Source organism: Gorilla gorilla, chromosome 9 (genome assembly GCF_029281585.2).
Source record: "Gorilla gorilla gorilla isolate KB3781 chromosome 9, NHGRI_mGorGor1-v2.1_pri, whole genome shotgun sequence".
In the NCBI taxonomy this organism is placed as follows: domain Eukaryota; kingdom Metazoa; phylum Chordata; class Mammalia; order Primates; family Hominidae; genus Gorilla; species Gorilla gorilla.
Window position 1 is genome coordinate 24,608,936 of NC_073233.2, and position 8,931 is coordinate 24,617,866.

Genomic DNA, 8,931 nt, shown 5'->3' on the forward strand with positions numbered 1-8,931 from the left:
CGCTTGAGCTCAGGAGTTTGAGACCAGCCTGGGCAACATGGCAAAACCCATCTCTACCAAAAATACAAAAAAAAAAAAAAAAAACTAGCTGGGCATGGTGGCACATGCCTGTGGTCCCAGCTGCTCAAGAGGCTGAGGTGGGAAGATTGCTTGAGCCCGGGAGGTGGAGGTTGCAGGCATACCACTGCACTCCAGCCTGGGTGACAGAGTGAGACCTCCATCTCAAAAAAAAAGAAAGAACTTTTGTAAGTACAGCTTTTATTATCCTAACTGCTGATCTAGCAGCCACAGGAGAAAATGGAACATTTTCTCTTCCTTATCTTGAAGAAACTTCTTTCACCAGAAATTAGTAGGGCCTCTAGTTCTCAAGGTCAACTGCCTAAATTCCATTGGTTAATCCTGATGGATAAGCAGGCCTGAGAAGAAACGAATCACACGGGGGAAAAAGGTCAGAGTAAGGATTATTGGAATATGGAGCATATTTCATTGCAATCTTTATTAATTTGTATGCATTATGTGTACCTATGTATTTGCATATGTATTGCTGCGTGGTGTGTGTGTGTGTGTATGTGTGTGTGGTGTGTGGGGGGGTGTGCGTGTTGTGTGTGGAGAGTGTGTGTGTGGTATATGTGGTGTATGTGTGTGGTGTGTATATGTGTGGTGTGTGTGTGTGGTGTGTGTGGTGTGTGTGTGTGTGAGGGGGTGTTGGGGGTGTGTGGTGTATGTGCTGTGTGTATGGAGTATATGGGGTGTGGGGGGGGTGTGTGTGTGTATATGAGTGGTGTATGTGTGTGGTATGTGTGCGTGGTCTATGTATGTGTGTTGTGCGTGGTGTGTGTGTCTGTGTGGTGTATGTATGTGGTGTGTGTGTGGTGTATATGTGTATGTGTGTGTGTGTTGTATGTGTGTTGTGTTTGTGTACAGAATTGGCTTCAGCAACCAACCACTTCCTCATTCCCATCGCACCCTCTAGTCCATAGAAGGAGAGAGAGAGAGAGAAAGAAAAAGAGAGAGGGTTATAAACTCTAAACTATATTATAAATAAAATATTTGTTATTTGTCCTTGTCTGAACACTGGAATCCCAATCAGGACAGGAACAGTGTAGTTGGGTTTTTCACTATGGATATTCAGTACCTGGGAAGGTGCCCGTGACATAGGTCGGCTGAACGAGTCTTAGTTGAGTGGACATGTTCACTGACGGAAACTTGAAAAATACAAAATAAGTATGAGGATAAAAATAAAAAGCAATACTAATTTCATCAGCCAAGATTGGGGGAGGGGTGAGGAGAATCACTGTAGAATCTTCATACTTGGTCTCTAATCTATTTTCTAAGTGTTTATAGATATATGAATACATAAACACCAAGTGATACAATATCTACCATTTTATAGTCCACGTTTTCATTTGGCAATTTAACGTAAGCATGTTTTCGTGTCATGCCCTTAGCTACCACAGAGTCAATGACAAAGCTGAAATTCAAATCTGGTCTGATAGGATTAAGTGTTGGGATTATTAACCAAATGCTATACAGCTGCAACCTAAACTTGGCAGTAGTATAGCCTATATACAAATACATGTACAACACAATGTAATTCAATTACATCAACTAGCTTGATAATAACTCTTCCAGTGAAACATCAGCTCCATGAGAGCACTAGTCTTCTCTGCCTTATTTCCTACTGTATTCCCAGGGTCTAGAAGAGTTCCCGCCAATACTAGGAGTTCATTAAATACATGTTAAATAAATAAATAAATAAATAAATGGATGAATGAATTTCACAAGCATCTTTACCAGAAAGGTAAATAGATTGAGGACTTTGTGTTAAAGAGAAGCATGGCACTATTTGGACAGTACTAAGTCCAACCCTAAACAGGAGTAAACAAAGATCACAGTGCATTGCACACTCGCCGCAGGTCGGATCATGCAGGAACAAGGCACATAGAGCCCAGCCTAGAGTTAATGTAAATTCCCTCAGCCATTTCACAAAAGGTACAAGTAGGTCATCGGCTAGAGTTTTTGCAAATATGTTTTAAACAATGTGGTTTGAAATAAAGCATACTGTTCTCTGAGAATGGACCTGGATTTTTTCCCATAATTAGAGATTGTAAAAAGTGAACCTAGTAAGTTAGAGGATTGCAAGATGGCTGCTTTTGACCCAAGTTTGGAAAACAAGCTGTTGAGTAATATTTTTTTTCCCTCTGACCACAGCTGAGACCAAAGAAGCTCCAAGTATCCCACATTGTAGAGAGAACGTCCAAGAAGTAGAGCCAGATCTCATAAGCCCCCAAGGCTTATGAAGAGGTAGCAGTGTAGGCCTTCAGCAACCAACCACCTCCTCATCCCCATTGCACCCTCCAGTCCATATAAGGAGAAGACTGAGGAAAGGAATGGGGGAGAGAGCACGGTTGTCAGTCCGTGGGGAGTACAGTGTTTGTGGAGACTGGTGATTTCTTCATATAGATTTGGGATTCAGAGAGGAAAAGAAGAACACTCTGTAGAAGCTCTTTGGTTTAATTAGATCCCACCTGTCAATTTTTGTTTTTGTTGCAATTGTCTTTGGGGACTCTGCCAAAAATTCTTTGCCAAGGCCAATGTCAAGAAGGGTATTTCCTGGGTTTTCTTCTAGGAATTTTATTGTATGAGTCTTATGTTTAAATCTTTACTTCTTTACTCCATCTTTCTTTTTTTTTTTTTTTTTGAGACAGAGTCTCACTCCATCGCCCAGGCTGGAGTGCAGTAGCTTGATCTCGGCTCTTTGCAACTTCTGCCTCCCAGGTACAAGCAATTCTTCTGCCTCAGCCTCTTGAGTAGCTGGGACTACAGGCATGCACCACCACACCCGGTTACCTTTTTGTATTTTCAGTAGAAACGGGTTTGGCCATGTTGCCCAGGCTGAACTCCTGAGCTCAAGAAATCTGCCCACCTTCTAAAGTGCTGGGATTACAGGCATGAACCACCACGCCTGACCTCTTTAATTCATCTTGTTAATTTTTGTATATGGTGAAAAGTAAGGGGCTAGTTTCAATCTTCTGCATATGGCTAGCCAGTTATTCCAGCACCAATTTATTGAATAGGAAGTCTTTTCCCCATTGTTTGTTTTTGTCAGCCTTGTTGATGATCACATGGTTATAGGTGTGCAGCTTTATTTTTGAGTTTTCTAATCTGCTCCTTTGGTTTATGTGTCTGTTTTTGTACCAGTACCATGCTGTTTTGGTTACTGTAGCCTTATAGTATAGTTTGAAGTTGGGTAATGGGATGCCTCCAGCTTTTGTTCTTTTTGCCTAGGATTGTTTTGACTATTTTGGCTCTTTTTTTTTCTTCCATATGAATTTTAGAATAGCTTTTTCTAATTCTGTGAAGAATAACATTGGTAGTTTGAGAGGAATACCATTGAATCTGTACATTACTTTGGGCAATATGGCCATATTAACAATATTGATTCTTCTAATCCATGAACATGAAATGTTTTTCCATTTATTTGTGTCGTCTCTCATTTCTTTCAGTAGTGTTTTGCAGTTCTCCTTGCAGAGACTGTTCACCTCCTTGGTTAGCTGTATTCCCAGGTATTTCATCTTCTTTGAAACTATCAACAAAGTAAACAGACACTATACAGAATGGGAGAAAATATTCACGAACTATGCATCCAACAAAGATCTAATATCCAGAACCTATAAATAACTTAAACAAATCAACAAGCAAAAAACAAACAGGCAAAGGACATGAACAGATACTTCTCAAAAAAAGACATACAAGTGACCAACGAACATACCAAAAAAATGCTCCACATCACTAATCATCAGAGAAATGCAAATCAAAACCACAATGTGATACCATCTCACACCAGCCAGAGGCAATTATTAAAAAGTCAGGCCAGGCGTGATGGCTCATGCCTATAATCCCAGCACTTTGAGAAGCCAAGGCTGGCAGATCGCTTGAGCCCAGGAGTTCAAAACCAGCCTGGGCAACGTAGCAAAATCCCATCTCTGGGAAAAAAAAAAAAATTCCAAAAAAGTAGCAAAGTGCAGTGGCATATGCTTATAGTCCCAGCTATTCAGGAGGCTGAGGTGGGAGGATCACCTGAGCCTGGGAGTTTGAGGCTGCAGTGAGCTGTGATTGCACCACTGCACTTCAGCTTGGATGACAGAGTGAGACCCTGTCTCAGTAAAAGTAAACAAATACATAAAATAAAATAAAAATAAAAAGTCAAAAAGCAACAGATGCTGATGAGGCTGCAGAGGAAAGGGGACATTTATACACTGTTGGTGGGGATGTAAATTAGTTCAGCCACTGTGGAAAGCAGTTTGGAGATTTCTCAAAGAATTCAAAACAGAGCTGCCATTAGACCCAGCAATCCCATTGCTAAGTGTATACCCAAAGGAAAATAGATCATTATGCCAAAAAGATTTACATACTCATATGTTCATTGCCACACTATTCACAATAGTAAAGACATGGAATCAACCTAGGTGCCCATGAGTGGTGGGCTGGATAAAGAAAATGTGGTACATACATGCTATGGAATACTACACAGCCATAAAAAAGAATGAAATTATGTCCTTTGTAGCAACATGGATGCAGCTGGAAGCCATAATCTTAAGTGAATTAACACAAGAGCTGAAAACCAAATACCACATGTTCTCATGTATATGTGGGAGCTAAACATTGAGCACACATGGACATAAACACGGGAACAATAGATACTGCAGACTACTAGGAGGAGGAGGGAGGGGAGAGTGGGTTGAAAAACTACCTTTTGGGTACCATGCTTACTACCTGGGTTCAATATATGTAGACCAACCTGTACATGTACCCACTGTCTCTAAAATAAAAGTTGAATTTTTAAAACATTAAAAATGAATAAACACAAAGAAAAGAAAAATGCCTTCCCAGCTGGGTGCATACTGAGCTGCAAAAAATGCCAGCTCATTCTGGTGCCCCCATCAAAGCAGAAAGGAGTGTGGTGAGTTCCTGAGGGAGCTCATCATGTGTGAACATTCTGGTGCCTGCTTCTCATCTGAGGATTTCTGAAGGATGGAGTAGCCCAGGCCAGCACAGCTTGAAGAGGTAGTGGTGGAATATGCCTAAAAAGAAGATGGGGTGACTTCTTACCCAACTCTGATCTCTGCACCCCTGGGCAGGAAGAGAAGAGATCCTCAGCCATTCTGGTGGGTCTATTGAGACAACCACTGAGGTTAGGGAGAAAGCAGTGGCTGGGCCAGGTAAGGTAAACCTTACCCAGAGAGGGGGCTTGGAACAAGGACCACTTTCAGGACCAGTCGTAGACACAGCTGTTCTTCTCTGGGCAGTTCCACCCCCATATCTGAGGGAGCTGGATTTCACATCAGGAAGAATCCTGACCACCATCTCAGTAGAGACCTCCACATCAGTAGAGAATATATATCAGCATCAGTTAGAAGCACATCAAACCAGGGTGAGGCCAAAATGATTACCCCCTCCTTTACATCTCTCCCCTTTCCCAATCCTGAGGCTGAGAAGTGTGATAGAAAGACATCTCAGAACTGGTCTATCCCCACCCTTCTCTAAGATGCTGGTGCCAGAGGAGCGGGGAAAGAGTCTCTAACCGTCACCCCTCCCAGCACTCCCACTACAATCTAGCCAACAATAGCGGAGCAGGATGCTTTAAAACAGACACCATATTGGAGCTTGAAACAGGACTGCAGTGACCTTTAATAATCTAAATAATTGGCCGGCCGCGGTGGCTCGCGCCTGTAATCCCAGCACTTTGGGAGGCCGAGGCAGTGGATCACGAGGTCAGGAGATTAAGAACATCCTGGCCCACATGGTGAAACCCCGTCTTTACTAAAAGTACAAAAATTAGCTGGGCATGGTGACAGGCGCCTGTAGTCCCAGCTACTTGGGAGGCTGAGGCACAAGAATCGCTTGAACCCAGGAGGCGGAGGTTGCAGTGAGCCGAGATTGTGCCACTGCACTCAAGCCTGGCAACAGAGCGAGACTTCATCTCAAAAAAAAAAAGAAAAGAAAAGAAAATGGGGAGACTAGTTAGATGGCTACTGCAGTACCCCAGATGAGAAATGATGTAGCCAGGAGCATGAAGGTGTAAATGAGAGGAAGTCAGTGGATTAGAGATTAACTTTGGAAGTTCACATCCAGCGGATTGAATGTGGGGGTAAAGTGAAGGGAAGCATCAACACATTCCCCTATCTGGTGTGAGGAACAGAGAGAATGGCCATGTCATTAGCTGAAATGGAGAAACCTGGAGTGTGAAGAGTTCTGACGGGAAAACTCAAGTTCATTTTGGGACACGTTAAGTTTGAGATATCTGGAAGCCAGCTATGTAGATATGTCAAGTAGCCAGTTGGATGTACAAGCATGGAGCTCAGAAATGAGGTTTGCAGGGGGAGATATAATTTTAAAAGCCATCCACATATAAGTACTATTTAGACTTGTGAAAGAGAGCATAGAGAAATAAGGAATGGGGGCCCAGAGCCAAGTCTGAAGAACACAGAGTTTGGGGAGATAAAAAAAGGCCCAGCTAAGGAAATAAAGGAGAATTGAGGTAGAGGGTAATATTATGCTACTTAGAGCTGATGAAAGAGTAGTATTATGAAGCCAAGAGACCAAATATATCAGGAAGGAAGGGGAAGGCAACTGCGTTGAATGTTGCTCACAGGGCTACTGATAAGAGAGAGATGTTCATTGTTTTTGGCAGCACGGAGGTCAGTGGTGACAAAGTTATTTTGCTGAAGTTGTGGGGACAGAGACCAGGCTGGAGTGGGTTAACATATGATCAGAAGTGAAGAATCAGAAGGTGTGTAGATGGGCAATACTTTCAACAAGTTTGACTTATTAAGAGGAAGAAGACAATGTGCAAGAGTGAAGAGTAATGTGGGTTGAAGTGTAGGTTTTCAATGTGATAATCTAATTCAGAAAGCAACTACTGAGTGCCTGGACCCTGCTAGGCATTAAGCATGCAGTGATGAACAAGATGTGGTGCCTGTTCTCAAACAAGTCAGGCATTTCCCCAAGCATAAGGGCTCACCTGGCCATTTAAACCAAGTGCTGGAGATCCAAGAAGAAGAAAGGGGTCTCCACTGCTGAACCTCTTGGCCTTGTTCAGTGTATCACAGGTTCTGAAGTCAGACAAACCAGCCTGCAGTCCTGGCTCTGCACCTGTTACATATGTGACCTTGGAGAAGGTCCTAAACACAAACCTCTCTAAACCTCAGTTTATCCAGCTGAGAACATCAAAGCCTTCTCTGCAGCTTAAATCAGATAAAGTATTTAAACTGTAGGGCACAGTCTTGCAATTGGAATTAAAAATGGCAGCTATTCTAATTACTATTTGCTGACTTGCCATACCCCAGCAAAATTTGGATTGCCACCAGTGTGTGCTTCTGTTGAGGCTCTTACTAAACTGTGTTTTCTATCTAAATATCTCACTTCCCCTTTAGGACAGGAAGTAGAATTTTATCTGAACTAAAAGCCAACGAGATGCCGGCCAGGTGCAGTGGCTCAGGCCTATATTATCAGAACTTTGGCCAGCTGAGGCCATGAGTTAGACCAGCCCAGCCAACATGGTGAAACCCCATCTGTACTAAAAACACAAAAATTAGCCAGGTGTGGTGGCCCATGCCTGTAATCCCAGCTGCTCGGGAGGGTGACGTGAGAGAATCACTTGAACCCGGGAGGCGGAGGTTGAGTGAGCCGAGATCATACCATTGTACTCCAGCCTGCTTGACAGAGGGAGACTGTCAAAAAAAAATAAAAAGCCAATGAGAATAAAGATAAGGAAAACCAACAGGAGAGTCATTCCTTAGGTAAAATGAGCGGGACAAATTAAAAATTGAGTCAGGGGAGGCACAGGTGTTGATAAGAGATAAATCAGAGTCGGCCAGGCAGAGGGGCTCAGGCCTGTAATCCCGGCACTTTGGGAAGCCAAGGCAGCAGATCACTTGAGGCCAGGAGTTTGACACCAGCCTGGCCAACATGGCGAAACCCCGTCTCTACTAAAAACACAAAAATTAGCCGGGCATGGTGGTGCGCACCTGTGGTCCCAGCTACTCCAGAGGCTGAGGTGTGATAATTGCTTGAACCCGGGAGGCAGAGTTTGCAGTGAGCTGAGATCGTGCCACTGCACTCCAGCCTGGGCAACAGAGAAAGACTCTGTCTCAAAAAAAAAGAAAAAAAAGAAAGAAAGAAATAAACCAGAGTCCAAGATAGCAGTTTCTAGGATAGAACTCCTAGGATTAGGCTTCTCTAAGCAATGTACCTTCTTTTTATTGAGACAGGGTCTCACTGTGTCATACAAGCTGGAGTACAATGGAGTGATCATAGCTTACTGCAGCCTTGACCTCCTGGGCTCAAGCAGTACTCTAGCCTCAGCCTCCCAAGTAGCTGGGAATACAGGCACATGCCACCATGTCTGGCTAATTTTTTTGGTTTTTAGTAAAGATGAGGTTTCACTATGTTGCCTAGCTGGTCTTGAACTCCTAGGCTCAAGCAATCCTCCTGCCTCAGCTTCCCAAAAGGCTAGGATTACAGGCATGAGCCACCGCACTCAGCCCACAATGTACCTTCTCCATAAGGAAAGAGGTCACTGGGGGACAAGGCCTAGAGGCAGAGAGTGGACAGGATGCAATGAATTGGGCAGTACAAAGTCTGTATACAGAGAGGCCTGGAAACTGCAACAAAATAACCTGTGAGGCCCTGAAGAGGAAGTGGGGATTTGGGGGTAGAAGTCCGATCTGAGTTACAGAGGAGACTGATGGAAGACTGCCCAGGGCTGTGCCAGAGCCATGACTCCAGCCACTCAGAAGCCCAGGATGATGGTCAGTGCTTTGCCGGCTTAGGCTTACTCAGGAGGGGAAGCTGGGGCCGAAAATGACCAGAGAAGCTTGGCTTGGGTCGTGTGAGGAGCCTGCATAGTTACAGGCCAGCTGGGAGTCC